The 21,639-nt window shown below is 45.9% G+C and overlaps 1 protein-coding gene across 3 annotated transcripts in view; it reads left to right on the top strand.

The window, feature by feature from the left end:
* Positions 1–6: 6 nt before the first annotated feature.
* The window catches only part of LOC108517883 (sorting nexin-10), an 84,070-nt gene continuing 62,437 nt past the window's right edge, over positions 7–21,639 (top strand). The window contains exons 1-2 of one of the 3 annotated variants that reach the window (XM_017855986.1): positions 7–146; positions 14,750–14,948. The gene's annotated coding sequence lies outside the window, so the exon portion shown is untranslated. Of the gene's footprint in view, positions 247–14,749; positions 14,949–21,639 lie in introns of all 3 variants that reach the window. The other 2 variants (XM_017855984.1, XM_017855985.1) reach the window with 2 other exon arrangements.

The raw sequence follows: 21,639 nt of genomic DNA, 5'->3' as shown, positions 1-21,639 counted from the left end.
GGGGAGCGCGGGGCTGCGCTCGTGTGCGCTCCTGGGCGCTCGCCGCCGCTGCCGCCGCCGCCGCCGCCGCGCGCCTTTGAGTCAGCAAACTCCGCTGCCCGCGAGCCCGGCCCGGCCCTGGTCTGCTCTGCCCGGAGGAGACGCCCGTAAGTGACAAGAGACCCGCTGACGGGCCGCCGCTGCACCGCCCTTGTGGGGACGGCGGCCCTTCTTTCCAGAGGCGCTGGCCCTTCCCGCTGCGCCCAGGTGCCCGCACCCTTGTGGGTTGGAAAGAGGTTTGGGTCCCTTGGGCTAGGAGTGGAGGCGCCGCCTCCTTTTCTGCCGAGGTGTGCCGGGTGCCGGGCAGGAAGAAATGATAAGCTGGCTTGGTAGAGCGGGGAGATGGAGCGTGTGGATCCAGGGATTCCTGGCTAAAAAGACGCCCCGGGGAGAGGGTGGTGCAGAGGTGGATTCTAGATTACGGAAGAAGTGCTGTGGCACCTTACACCAGGCCGGGTAGAAGGGGGTGGGGAGGTTTTTTTTTGTTTTGTTTTGTTTTAGTTCATGAACGGGTAGCTTTGAGTTGAGGAATTGGGAGGGGTAGGCAGGTTTATTCGTGGGATTGTGGGATTAAGGGAGAAGGCCCGAGGGAAAACCCATATTATTGACTGATTATCAGATTTGGTTACCAGGAAAGCTACAGCCTGTTTTTCATTTCCGATGCATCATACTTTTCTCAAATTACACGGATTATTGAGGGGGGTCGTCATGAAATGGGGAGCAACATGTCCTGCTGAAAGGAAGGGCTTCTATCTCTGCAAGACACATTAAAAATGATGGTATCAGAAAATTAGAACGAGGAGGAGGCTTGCACATGATCTCCATCAAACCTTTCATTTTACAGACAGGGAAGCTAAGGCCGAGGGAGGCCGAGTGTTGTGACAGGGATTATTCAGCCGGATGGGAGCAGAACCAGGCCTACAACCTGGTGGGCTTCTGACTTCCACCCCGGAGACGTCCACTTCTGGGGCCTGGGAACTGGTTTTGGATTGCATAAACTCCCCTCCTCTCCCGGGAGGGGGCTGGGCTGGAGGCTGAGGCCTTCACCGGGAAGAAGCAGGGACTGCTTGGATAGTTGACCAGCTTCTGCAGGGGCTTCTCAGTGAGAGAATGGAGGTGAGGTCAGGGACTCCTGCCTTGCCTCTGCCATCACTTCGCAGTGATGCCTGTTCCTAATGTAGGTACATAGTTGGACCTTCATTATTCTTAATATTATTTACTTTTTTTCTTTTTCTTTTGAGACAAGGTCTTACTCTGTCACCCAGGCTGGATTGCAGAGGTGCGATCTTGGCTCACTGCCAGCTCCGCCTCCCTGGCTTAAGTGATCCTCCCACCTCAGCCTCCCGAGTAGCTGGAACCACAGATGCGGGCCACCACAACCTGGCTAACTTCTGTGTTTTTTTGTAGAGACAGGATTTTGCCATGTTGCCCCAGGCAGGTCTAGAACTCCTGAGCTCAAGCAATCCACCTGCCTAGGATTACAGGGGTTTTTTATTACTGATTTTTAAAGGAAGGGTAGACTTGAGATTGACTGATAGGGCAGTTTTAATAAAATACAAAATAAAATGCATTTAGAAGAAACTGAAAAGATGTGAAATATCAGTGGTTAGCGTGGACTCGACTGGTTGTCCTGTTTCTTCTGCCAGTCCATTTCATTTTCACTTTTGATTACCATTTAACTGGGGAGGACATCAGTGTTGACAGTGGGACTTGCTTAGTCTGACACTGTGCCCCACCAGGGAGTCTCCCCTACAGGCTGGTACACACTTCCTCTTATTTTACTAATGGGAAGTACCCCTGAGTTAGGTAACCTAAAATAATAGAAATAAGCACGTTCATTAAAAAAAATAAATAAAAGTATGTTAATCAAAGAGTAATGTTAGTGTTTTACAGCAATTCTGCTTGGCTTTGGAGCAATGGATATCTTTTCTCAGCCCTAGGATCACTACTTTAATTTTAAGTCTTCATTTTGCTCGTTAAGCTACAGGGGAAAATGACTTCTTTTTTTCCATTTTTGGTGATAGGGCTGTGGTTTCACAACCACTTGGTGAAAGGCAGACAACTGGTTGAGAACAGGGTTCAGTCTTTGCAGATTTTCATTTCCCAGCATGGCGGAGAAGGGCTTTTGGCCAAGCTCGTGGTTGATTCTGTGGGGACTCCACCAAATTTAGCATTGTTATCTCCAAACATCTTTCTCTTAGTAAACTAGTAGGTATGAATTAGCTCTTCTGTTCTCTAAGTCCTGTTCAAAGAGGAAGGTATACAGTATAGTGGTTAGAACTTGTGATTCCAGACCTATCTGAGTTGAAATCTTGGTATAATATTTTTCTAAGTATAGTTTTGTTGGCAGGGCACTTAACACTCTCTGAGTTGTCTATTATTCAGAATTAAAAAAGGGTGATGGTATTCTTTGCCTCTCAGAACTGTTAATACAACAGCTGACATTTATTGAGCACTTACTATATTCCAGGCATTGTCACGATATCGAGCACTTATGGGCCAGGCATTGTGGAAGAGTTTTTATGTGGCAGTCTCATTAAGCATCACAACAGACTTATGAAGCAGATTCTTTTATTGTCTTTGGTTTACGTCTGGGGAAACTAAGGCATCAAAGTATTTATGATTTCTCTAAACTCCTCAGCTTACAGTTTTAACTACCCAACAAATGTGTGTCAGATTTCTATTATAAGCTAATAGTTATCTAGGGCTTACTGTGTGGCAGACCCTGTTACAAGTGTCCTAAGTACGTTAACAACCCTTGAGATAGGTATTGTTTTTCTCCCCTTCTTATTTATTTTTACAGATGTGGAAACTCAGGCACAAAGCCCCAGGTCAAACAACTAGTAATGCTAGAGCCAAAATTTGAACTAGGAGCTTGGGTCTGGAATCAGTAGTAACTCTCAGCCACCCACCTGCGAATTTAAAGGGCTTAGCCAGGCTTCAATCAAGGGCAACTTCTGTTGATACTTACATATATTTTCCCCTAAGTAACTACTCCTTGCACCCAGTTTCTGCAGAATAGATGCTTTTAGTTCTATAAGTGATTCAACTTTACTCAAGGCTTTGTGGTTCTGTATGTATTTCTATTGTAGTCTCTGTTATTTTTAAAAGCTTGTGCTAGGCCTCAGTGATTTTGCCTCTGGGGATAGGGAAATAGTCTTTATCAGATCTGTGAACCCCTTTCAAATATATGATTTCATTTTTACTTTTTTTTTTTTTTTGATACTTTTGTAGAGATGGGGTTTTGCCATATTGCCCAGGCTGGTTTTGAACTCCTGAGCTCAAGCAGTCTACCCACCTCAGCCTCCCAAAGTGCTGGGATTACAGGTATGAGCTACTGCGGCCAGCCTGATTTCATATTCATTTGCAAAAGTGCATTATTCTGGGGGAGAGAATCTGTAGCTTTCTTCAGATTCTTTAGTGGTCACCCATGGTGGAAAGAAAGTCATTACTCGATGAAGGGGTGGCCTGCCCCTCTACACCTGTGGGCGTTTCTCGTTAGGTGGAACGAGAGACTTGAGAAAAGAAATGAGACACAGAGACAAAGTATAGAGAAAGAAAAGTGGGCCCAGGGGACCGGCGCTCAGCATACAGAGGACCCATGCCGGCACCGGTCTCTGAGTTCCCTTAGTATTTATTGATAATTATCTTTACCATCTCACAAAAGACACATCCTGCACAGCCCAAAATCCGTTAAACCTTGAGTCACCACAGTACATGTCTCTTGCAAGGACAAGGTTGGGGGTAGGGTCACAGATTAACAGCATCTTAAATACAGAACAAAATGGAGTCTCTTATGTCTGCTTCCTTCTATGTAGACACAGTAACGGGCTGATCTCTCTTTCTTTTCCCCATACTCACCATTGTATTCTAATAATCTCATTTTACAAATGAGGCTACCAAGGCCCAATGGAGAGGCAGAATAACTTAATCTGAACTACACAGCTAATTAGAGGTAAAAAGGGGACTCAAACTCAGGTCCCTAAACTTCCAGTCTCATATTCTTTCCATTATAGCCTGATAGTTCCCTGTGGATTAAGGGGTGCCAGATCAATAAATTATGAATTGCCAGAGACCCTCAGCTCTCTCACCAGACTGTCCAATGTATGAGGCCAGCAAAGCTGCCTGGAAGTACCTGTCAAAATACAACATCGTTTGGCATGGGATCCTGTGCTGAGCCACTTTACTCTGATTTGGTATGGGAATATACAACTCGGAGAGATGTGAGCCAGGAAAAGAAAAGCTGTTTGGGGAGAAGAGGAGGAATGTTGCAGACATACGTTGGTTGAGGCACAGGCAGCCTTTCAGACCTCTTGGTAGAATTATTGTGTTGGAAAGTTTTTGCTAAGAGATGCAGAAATTCAAACAAAATTCCCTGGGCCGGGTGTGGTAGCGCATGCCTGTAGTCCCAGCTACTCAAGAGGCTGAGGTGGGAGGATCACTTGAGCCCAGGAGGTTGAGGCTGCAGTGAGCTGTGATTGCACCATTGTACTGCAGCCTGCACAACAGAATTAGGCTCTGTCTCATAAATAAATAAATAAATACAAATAAACCCAAAATTCCCTGATGTCTGAGATTTCTGCAAAGTATGTGGCTCACTGGGAAGTAAGCCATCGCCTGGCTGAAGGTTGATGCTCCAATGACAAAAGAAGACGAAAAGAGTTGGGGTATGGTGGCTCACACCTGTAATCTCAGTGACTGAGGATGCTGAGGTGGGAGGATTGCTTGAGGTCAGGACTTCGAGACCAGCTTGGGCAAAAGCTGGGTGTGGTGGCACACACCTTTAGTCCTAGCTTCTTGAGAGGTTGAGGTAGGAGGATCACTTGGGCCTAGGAGCTGGAGGCTGCAGTGAGCCATGATCTCACTACTATACTCCAGCCTGGGTGACAGAGTGAGACCCCAACTCTAAAAAGAAATAATAATAAGAAAAATAAGAAAAACCTAAGAAGTCATGAGACCTTTAATAGTTTAGGCCAGCCTTTTAACACGACGTAAATTTTACAAACTGATAATAATAAAGCTTACCTGGAAAATAGATTCGTACTAGCAGGCAATACATTTTTGGAAAAGAATATTGAGGAGAGGCTTGTTCAGCCAGCTATCAAAATATATCACCTGGAGGTAGGACGCGGTGGCTCACGTGTGTAATCTTAGTGCTTTGGGAGGCTGAAGTGGAGGATTGCTTGAGGCCAAGAGTTCAAGACAAGCCTGGGCAACATAGACCCCATGTCTAAAATAAATTTTTAAAAATATATATCACCTGGGACTAGGAATAGAAAGTCGACAAATGGTTCCATTGTAAAGACAGCAATTGAGGGTATGATAGAATGGACTGTTATTAAGTCTGTTGGGAATGAGGGTATGATAGAATGGACTGTTATTAAGTCTGTTGGGAAAATTGCTTCTCAATTTGGAAAAGATTAGATCCGTGCCTCATACCATTCACAAAAGTAAATTCCATTTAAAGATTAAATGTCAAAACCAAAATTATAAATATTAAAATATATGTAAATATGGAAGATGGTTTTAAATAGCTTTTTGTTGTTGTTATTTTGAGACGGAGTCTCGCTCTGTCGCCCAAGCTGGAGTGCAGTGGCACGATCTTAGCTCACTGCAACCTCTGCCTACTGGGTTCAAGAAGTTCTCTGCATCAGCCTCCCGAGTAGCTGGGGTTGTAGACGCCCACCACCACGCCTGGCTAATTTTTTTACTTTTAGTAGATACAGTGTTTCACCATCTTGGCCAGGCTGGTCTTGAACTCCTGACCTCATGATCCACCCATCTCGGCCTCCCAAAGTGCTGGGATTAAAGGCATGAGGCACCGCGGCTAGCCAGAAGATGGTTTTTAGAAATAACTTTGGCGTAGGAAAGACCTCAAGTTTAATAAAACTCAGAAACCATAAAGGAAAATATTGATAGACCTAATTTCATGAAAGATTATACTTCATGTCTAGTAGTTTATTTGAACATGACCTTTGGCTACATTTCCTATCTTCACAGCTCAGGCACCCCAAATCTGTCCTTCCCCAGTGCAGACTGGCAGGTGGGATTCCCCCCAGGTCACCCTCCTTCATTCTTTCCTCACATCTTTCTTCCTCTGTAGGAAACAGATTTTTCAGGGCCTTCCATACCTGCTACTTTCTTTGTCTCTCCTTTGTTGTAAGTAATATTTTTAGAAATGCATGTAAAATTTCAAGAAATAATGGCTGCACCTCTGCCACCTCTGTCACCTCTTTATTTCATAAAGCTGGCTCTAAATGTTGCTTTACATGCTTTAGTATATATTTATGGAGATTATACATAACACATTTTTTACGTATATATTATAGATATATACGTAACAATTTTTAAAAAGGAAGAATATATTAATACCATAAACAAAGTTAAAAGGCAGATGACAGGGCTGGGTGCGGTGGCTCATGCCTGTAATCCCAGCACTTTGGGAGGCCGAGGAGGGCGGATCACTTGAGGTCAGGAGTTTGAGACCAGCCTAGCCAACATGGTGAAACCCTATCTCTACTAAAAATGCAAAAATTAGCCTGGCACGGTGAGTTACTGAGGCAGGAGAATCACTTGAACTTGGGAGGTGGAGGTTGCAGTGAGCCGAGATCGTGCCATTGCACTCCAGTTTGGGCGACAGAGTAAGACTCAGTCTCAAAAAAAAAAACAAAGGCAGATGACAAAGGAGTAAAGCAAATAGTTGCAATATCTATAACCGGCATGAACTCTTAGAAATCAATAGGAAAAATAATCCAGTAGGAATATGGGCAAAGGCTATTAATAGGTAATTCACATATATATGTAAAAATGCTTAGTCTCATTAATAATCATACATGTGGATTAAAAACCATGAAACCATTTTTGCTTAGGTTTGTAATATCCAGTGTTGATGAAGGTGTGGGAAAATAGATTGTCACTATATATGGCGGAGAGTGTAAATTGGTACCATCTCTTGGAAAGGCATGTCAGCAGTGTTTATAACATTTTAAAGTCTGCATACTTTTTGATTAGTACTTCCACTTCTAGGACCTTATCCCTCTGAAATACTTGCCTACTTGAAAAAAGGAAGTTGCTCCGAATGAGCCAAAATGGAAAATGTTCATTATGCATTATATTAGTCAGTTTGGGCTGCCATAACAAAATGCCATAGACTGGGTGGCTTAAACAACAGAATTTTATTTCTTAGGGTTTTGGAGGCTGGGAAATGCAGTCTGATTTGGTTCCTAGTGAGAGTTCTCCCCCTGGCTTGTAGACTGCCGCCTTCCTGCTGTGTCCTCACATGGTGGAAAAGGAGAGAAAGAGAACAACCTCTTGGTATCTCTGCTTGGTGTCTCACCAGTGCCATTGCGAGGGCCCCAGCCTTTTAACCTCATCTAAACCTAATCATCCCTCAGAGCCCCTGTTTCCAAATATCAACACACTGGGGGTTAGGGCTTTACTATATGAATTTTGGCAGGACACAATTCAACCTGTACTGTATATTAAGTAATGAAAGCAAAGTACAGGAACAGTGGGAGAAATGCAATCTCATTTTTTGAAAAAAATCTGGAAGGATGATATGCCCCTAATTGTAGACAGTCATTACCTGTGGAGGGTGAGATTAGAAAGGGAAAGGGAATGGCATTATGGAGGATTTCAGCAGTATATTCCAATTTTTTTTTTTTTTTTTTTGAGATGGAGTCTCACTCTGTTGCCCAGGCTGGAGTGCAGTGGTGTGATCTTGGCTCACTGCAACTTCTGCCTCCCGGGTTCAAGCGATTCTTCTGGCTCACCCTCCTGAGTAGCTGGGATTACAGGCGTGCGCCACCATGCTTGGCTAATTTTTGTATTTTTAGTAGAGACAGGGTCTCACCATGTTGGTCAGGCTGGTCTTGAACTCCTGACCTTGTGATCCATCCGCCTTGGCCTCCCAAAGTGCTGGGATTACAGGCGTGAGCCACCACGCCTGGCCTGCAATTTTTTTTTTTTTTTCAGCTCACTGCAACCTCGGCCTCCCGAGTTCAAGCGGTTCTTCTGCCTTAGCCTCCCCAGTAGCTGGGATTACAGGTGCGCACCACCATACCCAGATCGTTTTTGTATTTTTAATGGAGACAGGGTTTCACCATATTGGCCAGGCTGGTCTTGAACTCCTGACCTCGTGATCTGGCCACCTTGGCCTCCCAAAGTGCTGGGATTACAGGTGCGAGCCACCGTGTATGGCCTATATTTCTATTTTTTTAGCCCAAACTTTGAAATAATTTTAAACTTATAAAAAGTGCAGGCTGGGTGTAGTGGCTCACACCTGTAATCCCAGCCCTTTGGAGGCTGAGGTGGGAGGATTGCTTGAGCCCAGGAATTTGAGATCAGCCTAGGCAACATAGTGAGACCTTGTCTCTGTTTTCAAAAAAACTTTTAAAAAGAATGGAAAAGCTGGGCATGGTGGCTCACGTCTATAATTCCAGCACTTTGGGAGGCCGAGGTGGGTGAATCTCCTGAGGTCAGGAGTTCAAGACCAGGCTGGCCAACATGGTAAAACCCTATCTTTACTAAAAATGCAAAAATTAACCGGGCATGGTGGTGCATGCCTGTAATCCCAGCCACTGGGGAGGCTGAGGCAGGAGAATTGCTTAAACCCGGGAGGCGGAGGTTGCAGTGAGCAGAGATTATGCCACTGCACTCCAGCCTGGGCAACAGAGCGAGAGTCTGTTTCAGAAAAGTAAATAAGTAAATACAAATAAAATAAAATAAAGTGCCAAAATAATAAAGTTTTTTTTTGGCTCAGGCGATGAGAGACTGTGTCTTGCTGTGTTGCCCAGGCTGGTCTCAAACTCCTGATCTCAAGTGATTCTGCTGCCTTGGTTCCCAAAGGGCTTAGGATTACAGGCATGAGCCACCACATCTAGCCCTAAATCTTTTATTTTTAAAGCTAATGAGTATGTTATGCTGAAATAAAATAATACTTAAAACCTGTGGAAAAAAATAACAAAATGATTTGAAGTATTAACAGGACCCTCCTGCCTAGAGCCTTCCAGCTGAACTGCCTGGGGAGGGGTGGTCTCTGCTAGAATGGAAGACCTGGTCCTCTGGATTTCCTCTGGGAACTGAGTGTTCCCAGTTGCTTTTTCTGCTATTTATTTTAAAAGGTTTATCCCAGCCTCCATCTCTGAAGGCAGGAGTTGTATGCAGCAAGAGTATTGCTTAATTCAGAAGGGTGATTACCCTGGATTTCATGGTCTTTAAGTACTTTGAAAGAATTAGGCTGAGTGCCGTATCTCTCACTGTAATCTCAGCATTTTGGGAGGCTAAGGTGGGCGAATCACTTGAGCTCAGGAATTCGAGACCAGCCTGGCCAACATGGTGAAACTCCGTCTCTACTAAAAATACAAAAATTAGCCGGGTGTGGTGGTGAGCACCTATAGTCCCAGCTACGCGGGAGGCTGTGATGGGAGAATCACTTGAGCCTGGGAGGCGGAGGTGGCAGTGAGCCGAGATTGGACCACTGCACTCCAGCCTGGGTGACAGAGTGATACTCTGTCTCAATAAAAAAACAAACAAACAAACAAACAAAATTAGCAGTTTTGGTTGTGTTTCCTGGGTATACCTTAAAAGTAGTTCTGTTACTTCATTATTGGTATTCATTGGTGTTTTCTCAGCATCACTATCCCTTCCCAAATTCCCCCAAAAACCACACACAGAGTGTATGTCTAACCAGGCTTTCTGCCATTAACAGGGCCAGATCTTATGTTACTCATTTGTATAGTTAAATGTGTATATTCTCTTGTGCTCAAGAGAGCTGGCTGGTAAGGCAGAATTTACAATGAACTACAAATGTCATGTCCTTGATTTTTTTCTTTTCCCCATGTGGTCTGAATCCCTTAGGAAGATATGAAAGGGAAGTCTTGAGCCCCTTTTCAGATTCAGGCTGGAAATGCCTAATAAATTCCTAATAGCTTCCAAGGTGCTGTGCATTAAGAAGCTTTGGATTCTTGGGGATGGGAGAACAAAAAAGAGGGTGAGGGGGAACCAAAGGGGGCACCAAAGGCCAAAGACAGACTTCACCCAGGACAAGTCCTGTGTCCAAGGAGTATGACAAGACTTTCTGACATGCTTCCAGGAACATATTGTGTTTATTTGGCATGGCATGTTTTAGGAAAGAGATGGAAACATCTATTCAGTACTCACATGTACCACACACTGTCCTGGGTACTTCAGTTTACATTATGTCATTTAATCCTGTGATATAGGAGTTGCTACAGCCATTTTCGACGATTCAGAGATATTTCATGACTTGGAACAAGTGGAGGAGACAGGATTTGAACCAACAGCTGTTCCCATACCCATTTTTTTCCAGTACTTTATTTTAAGAGTCCCACCCCTGGGTTTGCTTTTAGAGCCAAGATGCACTCTCTCTGATTTAAAAGTTTTTTTATTAAGGGAAAAGTTTAAAAGTCATACTGGGTACATCATTAGGCATAGGACTCTGAGGTTTCCACTTCTGATCCTCACACATAATCCATGTAGATTATAAAAGGCTGTAACTTGGGGACTGGGTCATACATTTTTTCACTTATATCATAGACAACCAGGGTTTTGTAAAATACCTCAGAGCATTTTAACTTTGTATCAGTGGTGTGAGGTTATTTTCGTCTCTTTTTTTTCCCAACCTCCTTTCCCATTTTCCATCTCAGGTGTGCATTTTCCTTCTTTGTACCTTTTTATGCTTCCTTGATTCTGCAAAGGCCCCTTTAGCATGTGGCCAGAGTTCTCTGGGTATCAGAGAAACAGAAAGACCCATCTCAAGCTGTGTGGGCCCAGAATCTTATACAACTCTCATCGTTATAGGGCACTTGCCCTGATGTGACCTTGAGAGCCAACTCCTTTGCAGGCAGGAGATGGATGCTACCCAGCCTGGCACCAGCAGTGACAATGGGGGCCACCTCTGCAGCCCCAAGACAACCCCACCTCAGCACTGTGTTTCCATTCACGTGGTCTTCCTCTGTGTGCAGCAAGCTTCCTCTTTCACATTTTTGTACAGCTTCTCTCTTAAGTACAGTGCACCTCAACCTGGCCTACGTATAGCCCAGGACCCTCGGGTAATGTCTTACTCGTCTCGTGTGTTGTGTGCTCTTATCCTTCGCTTTCACTAGGGTGGCTGCTTTCTGCCGGGTGCACCCTCGATTTCTGTTCCTCCCTGCTCCCTGGTTCCTGTGACCACTTTTGCTGCATACCCACAAAGGCTGGGCTTGGAGTCCTGACCCCAGTTTTGCCATCTCTAGACAAAATATATTTCTGGCCTGGTAGGGTGGCTCACGCTTGTAATCCTATCACTTTGGGAGGCCGAGGCGAGTGGATCACTTGAGGCCAGGAGTTTGAGACCAGCAGGGCCAACATGGCGGGAGGGAGACAGAGGCTGCAGTGAGCCGAAATCGCACTGCACTCCAGCCTGGGCACGGGGTGAGACTCCTTCTCAAAAAAAAAAAAATAATAAAATCTGTTTCTGATAGTCTCAGAAATGAGAGAGAGAGAGAGAGAGAGAGAGAGAGAGAGAGAGAGAGAGAGGACCCTAAAGGAAGGGAGATCAGAGGTAACACATGGATTGAGAATCCTTCTCAGCTAAAATCAGCTACTGAGAATTAGAATGCATTAGCTTCAACTCTTGGTGGCAGATCCCCTAAAGTCTTCGAAAGACTTTGTCATGATTCTTTCAAGATTTACAATATTCTTGCAGATTCATCCCTTTGTACTTCAGCTGTTGCCGGTTTTAAAGAAGAGAAACTTTCCTATGTTAGCATTGGGAGTTGGGGTCTTAATATAAGGATACTACAGACAAATCAAAGGCACCTTGCTTGGAACTGGAAAGTCAAAAACTGAAGTTGCACTTCACTCCTCTCGCAAGGGTCCAAGGCCTCTAACTCCGTCTCCCTGTTTCTCTGGCTGGGGATTCTCCACCTGCACGTGGTTCAGTGTGGCCTGCCTGGCCCTGCCTGCACGTGGCTTCCCATCCAAGGGCTTGCTGCCCTCTGATGCAGTCTCTCAGGCTCCTCCGACCCTCTTAGTACATTTTTGCCTTCATCATGCTGAACTCCTCAACTTTCCTCTACTCATCTGGCCACTCTGCTCCATTCCCTTGCTTGTTCCTCTGCTTTCTCTGATTCCTCCAATTGACAACTCCTTGGGGCCTGTTCTGAGCCCTCTTCTTTTCTCTATGTTTCCTCCCTAGATCTGTGGTTTTCCAACATTTTTGTGCATAGGAATTATCTGGGAAACTTGTTAAGGCAGATTTCTGGGTCTCAGTATTCCAATTCAGTAGTTCTAGGATGAGACCTAGGAACTTCTATCTTATTCCTGGGTGATCTAGAGGCTGTGACACACTCAAGACAAGCTGGTTTCATTCTANCAGTGGCCGGCTCTCAGCTCACTGCAAGCTCCGCCTCCCGGGTTCACGCCATTCTCCTGTCTCAGCCTCCCGAGTAGCTGGGACTACAGGCGCCCGCCTCGTCGCCCGGCTAGTTTTTTGTATTTTTTAGTAGAGACGGGGTTTCATCGTATTAGCCAGGATGGTCTCGATCTCCTGACCTCATGATCCGCCCGTCTCGGCCTCCCAAAGTGCTGGGATTACAGGCTTGAGCCACCGCGCCCGGCCTCATTCTATGACTTTAAGTGTCGTTGATAAATTACCAGTTCCCTGGTGTGGATATCTAGCTCTCTTGAGAGCTCCAGGTTTAGATATTTAACATAGAATTTGACTGTGGCTTCTTGGGTTTGTCACAGACATCTCAAATTAACTTGCCCAATACTTGATCCTCTCCCCAGTTTTGTAAGGGCCTAACACTTGCATAGTTTGGGGTCCTTTGTAAGAAAAGGAACACAGAATTGAGAATACAAAATGAGGCTGGGAGTGGTGGCTCAAGCCTGTAGTCCCAGCACTTTGGGAGGCCGAGACGGGCGGATCACGAGGTCAGGAGATTGAGACCATCCTGGCTAACACGGTGAAACCCCGTCTCTACTAAAAAATACAAAAAAAACTAGCCGGGCGACGAGGCGGGCGCCTGTAGTCCCAGCTACTCGGGAGGCTGAGGCAGGAGAATGGGGTGAACCCAGGAGGCGGAGCTTGCAGTGAGCTGAGATCCGGCCACTGCACTCCAGCCTGGGCGACAGAGCAAGACTCCGTCTCAAAAAACAAAAAAAAAAAGAGAATACAAAATGAGATGTGGGAACGTAGTGGTGCACTGTGCAGATTAGGGCTTGGAAACTTGGCTTCTGTAGCCTTGGGTCATTCCTCCTCTGCTTTCCTACTCACCCCAACACTGCCTCCTCCAGCCTTCCCCATCTGAGTAAAGGCCTATGCCTTCCATTTGTCAAACGACCAGAAACCTAGGAGCCGTTTGTCATCTTCAGCCTACTTCTGAGCCCTCTGAAGGTCTTGCTTGATTCTCCAATTCAGTACCCCCTTGCCCCAAATCTCAGGATGCCATTGTTACTTTCCTATTAGCTTCTGATTGAGTCTTTCTGGTTCCACTTTGCTCCCTTCCAGTCCAATTTTCCATTGGCAGACAGAGCAGTCTTTTAAAGTACATCAGAACATGTCATTCCAGTCCTGCCATGCGCATAGAAATGGCTGAGCCTGGTGGCAGGGCCAGGGTGTGGGCAGATGGGAGAGGGTCAGGTGGGATCACACCACACAAGCTTGACCGTCCCGGAACCTTGAAAGAAGTGGGGGTGTGTCTGGGGAGGTATACAAGAATTATCAACTACACTTGTTTGTTTCAGTCCCACTTCACCACATTTCATTGGAAGAACTTGAGCTGTATAAGGCTTGTGAACACAAATGGGGATAGGTACTCCCTAATTCTTTGCTTTTCAGTACATTCCTGTGGCGTTTGATGCTAAATAGTGCAATCAAACTATGTTTAATTACTTTTGGGGAAGAATCACACATTCTCTTTTAACCCCAGTGTCATCTTTTAGCGCTGAGTTCTGTTCCTTAGAGAGCTGATTAAGCTTGGTGAGAACCCACAAGTCCATGGCCCAGGGAAATCCAAAGCCCTGCCCACGTTTTCTGTGAATTCCTGGGGAGGTGGATGGGGGAGGCCTCCTGTACTTTCTTTTTTACCTTGGTGTTAGCCCCGACACAAACTTAGCCCCTTCCCTCATGGATGGAGAAATCTACCACCCCTACCATGTGTTTTGTTAGTTGAGTGGACTTTACTGGGTTAGTGGAGAAGTCACCCTGTGGGGCTCCTGACCTTGCATAGTCTCCTGGGTCCCTCTTTTCTCCTCTCATCCCTACCCCTCACTCCATCCCGCTCACTTGTCCATGAGCTCTAGTCTTCTTCCTCTGTAACTATGGATACTCCCTAGTTCCTGTCTTCAACTTACAAACCCAAGTCAAAGTACAGGGCAGAACAAAGGGCTTTATATGTAGGGAACCAGCACTGCTTAGAGGTTATAAATACAAACACACCCAAAAGAGTTTTCTATCACACTGTAATTATCTTTCCCTTTCTCACTGATGTAGCAGCTCTTACTGTAGAGTGGCATTTGGAAGAGCTGGGGGGAAGATGTGCTCTTCCTGCCGACCCCGAAGGTCACTGTCTGGGTTGGGGGCAGCCAGTGTTACTGTAGCTCTGGGTTCTGGACTCTCACAGCAAACAACTTGGAGTCTCTTCATCAGTTTGTCTGCAGATGATCAGACCCTGAGAAACTGAGCTCTTTCTGTCTAAACACACAGGAAACTTCCTATGCTGAGAAATCAGCTTAAAGATTTACAACCAGGCGCAGACTGGATGCTGCGATTTGCTGGTCACCTCGCTTTGCTAGTGGTTGGGAAACTGAAAAACGGTGGCGTCTATTTTGAGGACTTTGCCAAACTGAGTCTGTAGACAGACACATGTCAAATGCCGTTGGATTACAGTCATTATTGCCAGCAGGTAAGAGTTTAAGAATAATAACTTTGGCATTTCACCCACTTCTATTATTTGTTAAATTATTTATTTATTTTAGACAGTCTCTCTCTGTCGCCGAGGCTGGAGTGCGGTGGCGCAATCGTGAGTCACTGCAACCTCTGCCTCCCAGGGTTAAACGATTCTCATGCCTCAACCTCCCGAGCAGTTGGGACTACAGGCATGAGCCACCACACCTGGCTAATTTTTTTGTATTTTTTTTTGTAGAGACAGGGTTTTGCCAGATTGGCCAGGCTGATCTCGAACTCCTGGGCTGAAGCGATCCGCCCACCTTGGCCTCCCAAAGTGCTGGGATTTTAGATGTGACCCACTGTACCCAGCCACATTTCACCCACTTTTTTTTTTTTTGAGTCGGAGTCTCGCTGTGTCACCCAGACTGGAATGCAGTGGTGCGATGTCAGCTCACTGCAAGCTCTGCCTCCCGGGTTCACGCCATTCTCTTGCCTTAGCCTCCTGAGTAGCCGGGACTACAGGCACCCGCCACTACACCCGGCTAAGTTTTGTGTTTTTTTTTTTTAGTAGAGACAGGGTTTCACTGTGTTAGCCGTGATGATCTCGATCTCCTGACCTTGTGATCCGCCCGCCTCGGCCTCCCAAAGTGCTAGGATTATAGGCGTGAGCCACCGCGCCTGGCCTCACCAACTTTTTAAAAGGACTTTCTTGTATTACTTATCTTAGGCTTCTTAGATCAAGGCCAGGCATTGGACATCCATGGGTAAATGATCCAACTCTTGCGGGGAGTGGCCACAGTGTGACTGAGTTTCAGAGCATTTAGATTTAAAATATTCTGCTCCCTAAATATTATTATCCCATCTGACAAAAAAGATACTTGAAGAGAATTTATTCTTTGAGACAGGGTCTTGTTTTGTCACTCAGGCTGGAGTGTAGTGATAAGATCATGGCTCACTGCAGCTTCCTGAGCTCAGATGATCCTCCTACCTCAGCCTCCTGAGTGACTGAGACTACAGGCACGCACCACCACACCTGGCTAATGTTTTTGTATTTTTGTAGAGATAGGTTTCGTCATGTTGCCCAGGTCTCGAACTCCTGGGCTCAAGCGATCCACCAACCTCAGCTTCCCGAAGCACTGGGATTACAGGCATGAGCCACCGTGCCCAGACAGAAAATTTTTGTAAAGGAACAAATGCTCTGTGATCATGAGGAAGGCACCTCAGCATTTTTCATGTTGTGGGTCCTAGGAAAGTCTGAGAATGAACAGTGACTGCAGCTGGCAGAGTCGGAGCCAGGCACAGGCCTCCATGCTTGCTCATTTGATCTTTACAGTAGATCATGAAGCAGGTAGTTATCTCCTCTTACAGATGAGAACACTGAAGCACAGAGAGGAAGTAATTTGGCAAAGGGCAGAATGTGAATTCACAACCAGGTGGTCTGGAGTCAAATGTCTCACACTTACTTTTACCACTCACTGTGCCCCTCCTGCTCACTTTAGGGGGGCATTCCCCCCTAAACTGCTCCTCAGCAGTGGGTCTTCATGACAGAGACACCGTGAAGGAAAGAGGGTTATTTCCAGTGTGTTGCAATGCCTTTCCTTTAGAAAAGAGAATTTCTCTCTCTGTTTAAAAGCAGAATATTAAACATTGAATTTTTTTCTCTCATCTGCATCCCTGTATCCTTTCCTTATCTCAGCCGCAAGCTGCTCTCCAGCTGCCTAAAGACTGTCCCGTCTGGACGTCCCCAACACCCTAACATGTTCTAGTTGAACTCAGTTTCTTTCTTACCTCTCAAAACAGCTCCCCTTTTCCAACTTCCCCATTCTGGGAACACCAGTCTTCTTCCAGTCACCCGGCTTGTGAGTCATCCTTGACTCCCTTTTCTCCATCATGCCCTGTGTCCAAGTTTTTTCTTGTTGTTCATTCATTTATTTGTATTTTTTGAGACAGGATCTCACTCTGTCCCCCAGACTGGAGTGCAGTGGCGCGATCTCGGCTCACTGCAACCTCCGCCCCCCAGGCTCAAGCCATCTTCCAACCTCAGCCTCCTGAGAGCTGGGACTATGGGTGCGTGCCATGAAACCCAGCTAATTTTTGCATTTTTTTTTTTTTTTTTTTTTGTTCCAGAGATGGGGTTTTGCCATGTTGGCCAGGCTGGCATTCTTTTTTTTTTTTTTTAAATAGTCTTTATTTTTTTAGAGCAGTTTTAGGTTCATAGCAAAAAGGAAAGTATAGAGCTTCCCTGCTCCCCATAACTCACCTCTCCCATTATCATCATCAGCACCGTGGGAGTACATTGGTAACAGTTGATGAACCTGCATTGATACATTATCGTCACCCAAAGTGGACGTCTGTAGTTTGCCTTAGGGTTCATTCTTGGTGGTGTATGTTCTATGGGTTTTGACAAATGTGCAATGCCATGTATCTGCCATTGTAGTATCACATCGAATTACTTCACTGCCCAGAAAAGCTCGGCTCTGCTTCTTGTTGTTTTTCAGTATGCTTCTCCATTTTTCCTGCCCGCCTGAGTCCATGAGCTCTTCCTCTGGCTGGCGCATTCCATCAGTCTCCTGATGAAGCTCTTGGCTTGTAATTTCTCTCCCTGGCAATCCTTCCAACACCCATCCCAGATGAATCACTGCCATCATGTCAAGCTTCCACTTACTCCATCCCTGCCTTCCAACAGGATAGAAGTCCAAATTCCTCCTCTTGTTCTTCAGGGACTTCCCAATCCTAAAATGCTTACCACAGCCTGTGATATTGTGATATATATGTTGGTTTTGCCCACAGTTCCTGGCCCATAAATCCCATAGCCTCAGAAGCAGGCCTCAGAAAACAGGACCTTTTGCTGACCTTCTCCTGTTCTCCCTTCAGCCTGCTCCTTTTTGTCCCCAAGGCTAATCTTCCCCTGTGTTTCCATAAAGAAATGATCAGACTTACGTTGTGTGATTGTAGATCATAAGACCCTCTTTTCAGGAGGAGTCCTGCCCTTTACCCTGCAGGAAGCAATGTTGCACCAAGAGGCCTAGAAGAATCTGAACAGACAGGCCTTTCTGGGTTCCCCACTCAGTCTGTTAGTATAGGGTCATGCCCTTTTTGTCCAATCACATTTCTGCATGGCTGCCCATGCTTCAGTCATGCCTGTTCAATGAAGTCTCTGTAAAAGGCCCAAGAGGACAGGGTTTGGAGGGCTTCTGGAAGGCTGAACACGTGGAGGTTCCTTGGGGGTGGTGCACCCAGGGAGGTATAGGAGCTCCATACCCATAGCTTGTCCTGTGCGTCTCCATCTGTGTCCTTTGTACTATCCTTTATAATAAACCAGTAATGAGCTTTGTGAGCCACTCTAGCAAATTAATCAAACTCAAGGAGTAGGTCGTGGGATCCCCCGTTTATAGCCAGTGAGTCAGAAGCACAAGTGAAACTGGGGCTTGAAATTGGCACGTTAAGTGGGGGCAGTCATTTGGGTCTGAGCCTCAACCTCTGGGATCTGATAATGTCCCCAGGTAGTTAGGGTCAGAATTGAACTGGGTTGAAGGACACCCAGCTGGTGTCTACCACAGAATTGATTGCTTGCCTGTTGGTGGGAAGAAGTCCCCACACACTGGGTCACAGAAATCTTCTATATTGATTGATTGTCTTTGAGTAAGAGAGTTAAAAAAAATGCTTTGAGTCTGAGTTTCTCAGACAGCTCTTCAGACAAACCTCCTTGTGATAATTCTGCCAGCACAGCCCTCCATGGGAGACTGGGCCCCTCACTTCTCCCAAACTCATTACTGCCTCTTGATCACCGCAGGCTGGTTCTGTTTTATCTGCTTGTCCTAATGTGAGCATTAAGACCTAGTCAAGCCCTGCCTTCTCCATGAAGCCTCCCCCTGCATTCTTCCCGTTAGCCCTGCTACCAGTGCAGTTTCTTCTGGCACATCACAGTGAGCATTGCGTTAGAAGTGGCCTGTTTCGTATCTGAGTCTTGACATCTTTAGGTATTAGAACTCAAGGAGTGTTACTTAATCATCCAAAAACAAAAAAATATCCCTCACCAGGACCAAACCTGGAACTTTCACCCAGTCGGCTCTCAGTGATTATATATTGGACTGACTTGCCACTGTGCTCTGCTTAGCCTTAGGTGGCCCTTCATAGCTAGTGACCCTAACCAGGTCCGCCGAGTGAATGCACTGCACTTTTCTCAGTATTACCTCTTTTCGGAAGATAAGTATTACGTCTTTTCAGGTATCCTGCTGTTGGCTTCTCCCAGGTTCATGTATGGGAAGAAATCTACCCCCAACCCTCATCCCTAAAGCATTTGAGCCGTTAATAACTCAGTTCGTCAACTGAGTTATTATTTCTAAGTCATTTATTTCTAAGGGGGATGTTTGGATGCCCTGTTGGATGTAGGGGTACCTTGTGGTGAGGGTGAGGGCTCCTCTGAGTCTGGCTGCCTGGACCCAGATCCTGGCTTGTTCACTTGATCAGCTGCACAGCCTTAGGTGTCTTTTCCTTATTTGCAAAATTGGAGTAATGATGATACCTGGCTTCTGGGGCTCTTACCAGGATTAGATGAGGTAATTCATGTTGCAAGCTTTGCATGGTATCTGGGACATAGTAAACAATTTTTTTTGGTCTTACTGCTATTTTGCATTTTTAATGGCATAATTTTAACATTATTCCCCAGTCTCATCCTCCGCAGTCCAGTGGAGTTAGTTTAGGAGGAAAGACAGAAAACAGAGACCATTTCACTCTGCGTTGTTGCTGGCTAAACGCCTTCTTTCCTCACAAGATGAATGATTAACCATGAGTGGGCTCACAAGTGGGCTGGCGGGAGAGGCGGGGGCTGTCGTTCTTGTACCCATCTTCCCTTCCCAGGTGGTTGGGCTGCTTAGAAACTTGATGGAGATGCAGAAGTGGAGAAAGTCAGCTGGAACTCGTTCAGTCAAATTTAATTTACTGCATATTTTCTGGGCACTGACAGTATGCCAGGCACTGTGCTAAGTGCTAAAGTTATAAAGCATAAATAATTTGGACAAGGTCCCTGCCCTCAAGGGACTTTACAGAGGACATATAATCCTCAAGAAAATAGATTAATAGATAAATAATAAATTAATATGGACTGCGACAAAGTCCGAGGAGAAAATGAAAGAATAGAGTTCCTGGGGGAGTCTGCGTTAGTGGGTGGTCAGGGAACCCTCTCTGGGGAGGTGGTCTTTAAACCAAGATCTGAAGCTGGGAAGGAGCCACCTTGGTGAGTTGGGGGTGGGGAGGTGGAAAGGGGAGAATGTGGAGAGAAGAGCAGCACGAGGGGCCTGAGGGAGGAAGCTGAGGAACTTTTTTTTTTTTTTTTTTTGAGACGGAGTCTCGCTCTGTCTCAAAGCGATCTCGGCTCTGCAAGCTCCGCCTCCCAGGTTCACGCCATTCTGCTGCCCCAGCCTCCCGAGTAGCTGGGACTACAGGTGGCTGCCACCATGCCTGGCTAATTTTTTTTTGTATTTTTAGTAGAGACGGGGTTTGACCGTGTTAGCCAGGATGGTCTCGATCTCTGGACCTCCTGATCTGCCCACCCTGGCCTCCCAAAGTGCCGGGATTACAGGCGTGAGCCACCGCTCCCCGCCAAGCCGAGGAACTGTTAATAGTCTGGTCACTGTGAAAAGATACCTGGAGTGTGCAGAAGAGCTTGGCTGAGGGGGTGACCAGGGAACCGAAGGGGCGAGGCTTATAGGGATTGTGTAAGTGCATACCCTGTTATCTGGAACAGTGGTTTAACATTTTTAAATTAAATTATTTTATTTTATTTTGAGACAGGGTCTCGTTCTGTCGCCCAGACTGGAATGCAGTGGCACAATCTTGGCTCAGTACAACCTCCGCCTCTCGGGTTCAAGGATTCTCATGCCTCAGCCTCCCAAGTAGCTGGGACTACAGGCATGCGCCACTACACCCGGCTAATCTTTATATTTTTAGTGGAGACGGGGTTTCACTGTATTGCCCAGGCTGGTCTGGAACCCCTGGGCTCAAGCGATTCTCCTACCTCGGCCTCCAAAAGTGCTGGGATTAGAGGTGTGAGCCACTGCACCTGGCCAGTGGCTTAAAATTTTTTTCTATCATTGATATAATTGAGAAGGCGTAAGATACTCTTCTAGTGTGGGGCTGTTGCACTGGGAGGAGGGGATTGTCAGGGTGTGTGGGGTTGAAAAGAGGCCATGGGGATTTGGACATACCTTGCCTTCCATCTCTTCAAATTGAGAAACACAGCTCTTCAAAACCCACTCAGAATCCTCGGGCATCTGGGAACATTTACATCTCTTACTTTTCAATTAAATTTTGAAGGGTTATAGAGGCACACTATAGGAACATGGAATTCTGTCAATTGTTGAGAACATTGGCTCAGACCTCTGAGGCTGAGTCACTGTTTAATTGGATTACTGTGTGGCCCACTTAAATAAATACTGTTTTTGAATAGAAAAGTTATTTTCTTTTGAAATTGTATGAACAAGACTTTGGACACATCCTTTAAGATTTTCACGCACATGTATGTTGCCCTTTTGCTGAGAGAGGCAGTGTCGAGGGGATAAGAGAACAGCTGGCATTGCATTTGTGACTGCACCAGGCTCTATGGCTTTGGGCAGTGATTTAACTTCTCTGGTAAATGGGACAAATCAGTCTTGCACTGCCTGCCTCATCAGCTGTCATGGAACCGTGCTTTTAAATTACACAATATC

This window comes from Rhinopithecus bieti, unplaced genomic scaffold (genome assembly GCF_001698545.2).
Source record: "Rhinopithecus bieti isolate Rb0 unplaced genomic scaffold, ASM169854v2 scaffold_40559, whole genome shotgun sequence".
In the NCBI taxonomy this organism is placed as follows: Eukaryota; Metazoa; Chordata; class Mammalia; order Primates; family Cercopithecidae; genus Rhinopithecus; species Rhinopithecus bieti.
This window is presented reverse-complemented; position numbering and strand designations above follow the sequence as displayed.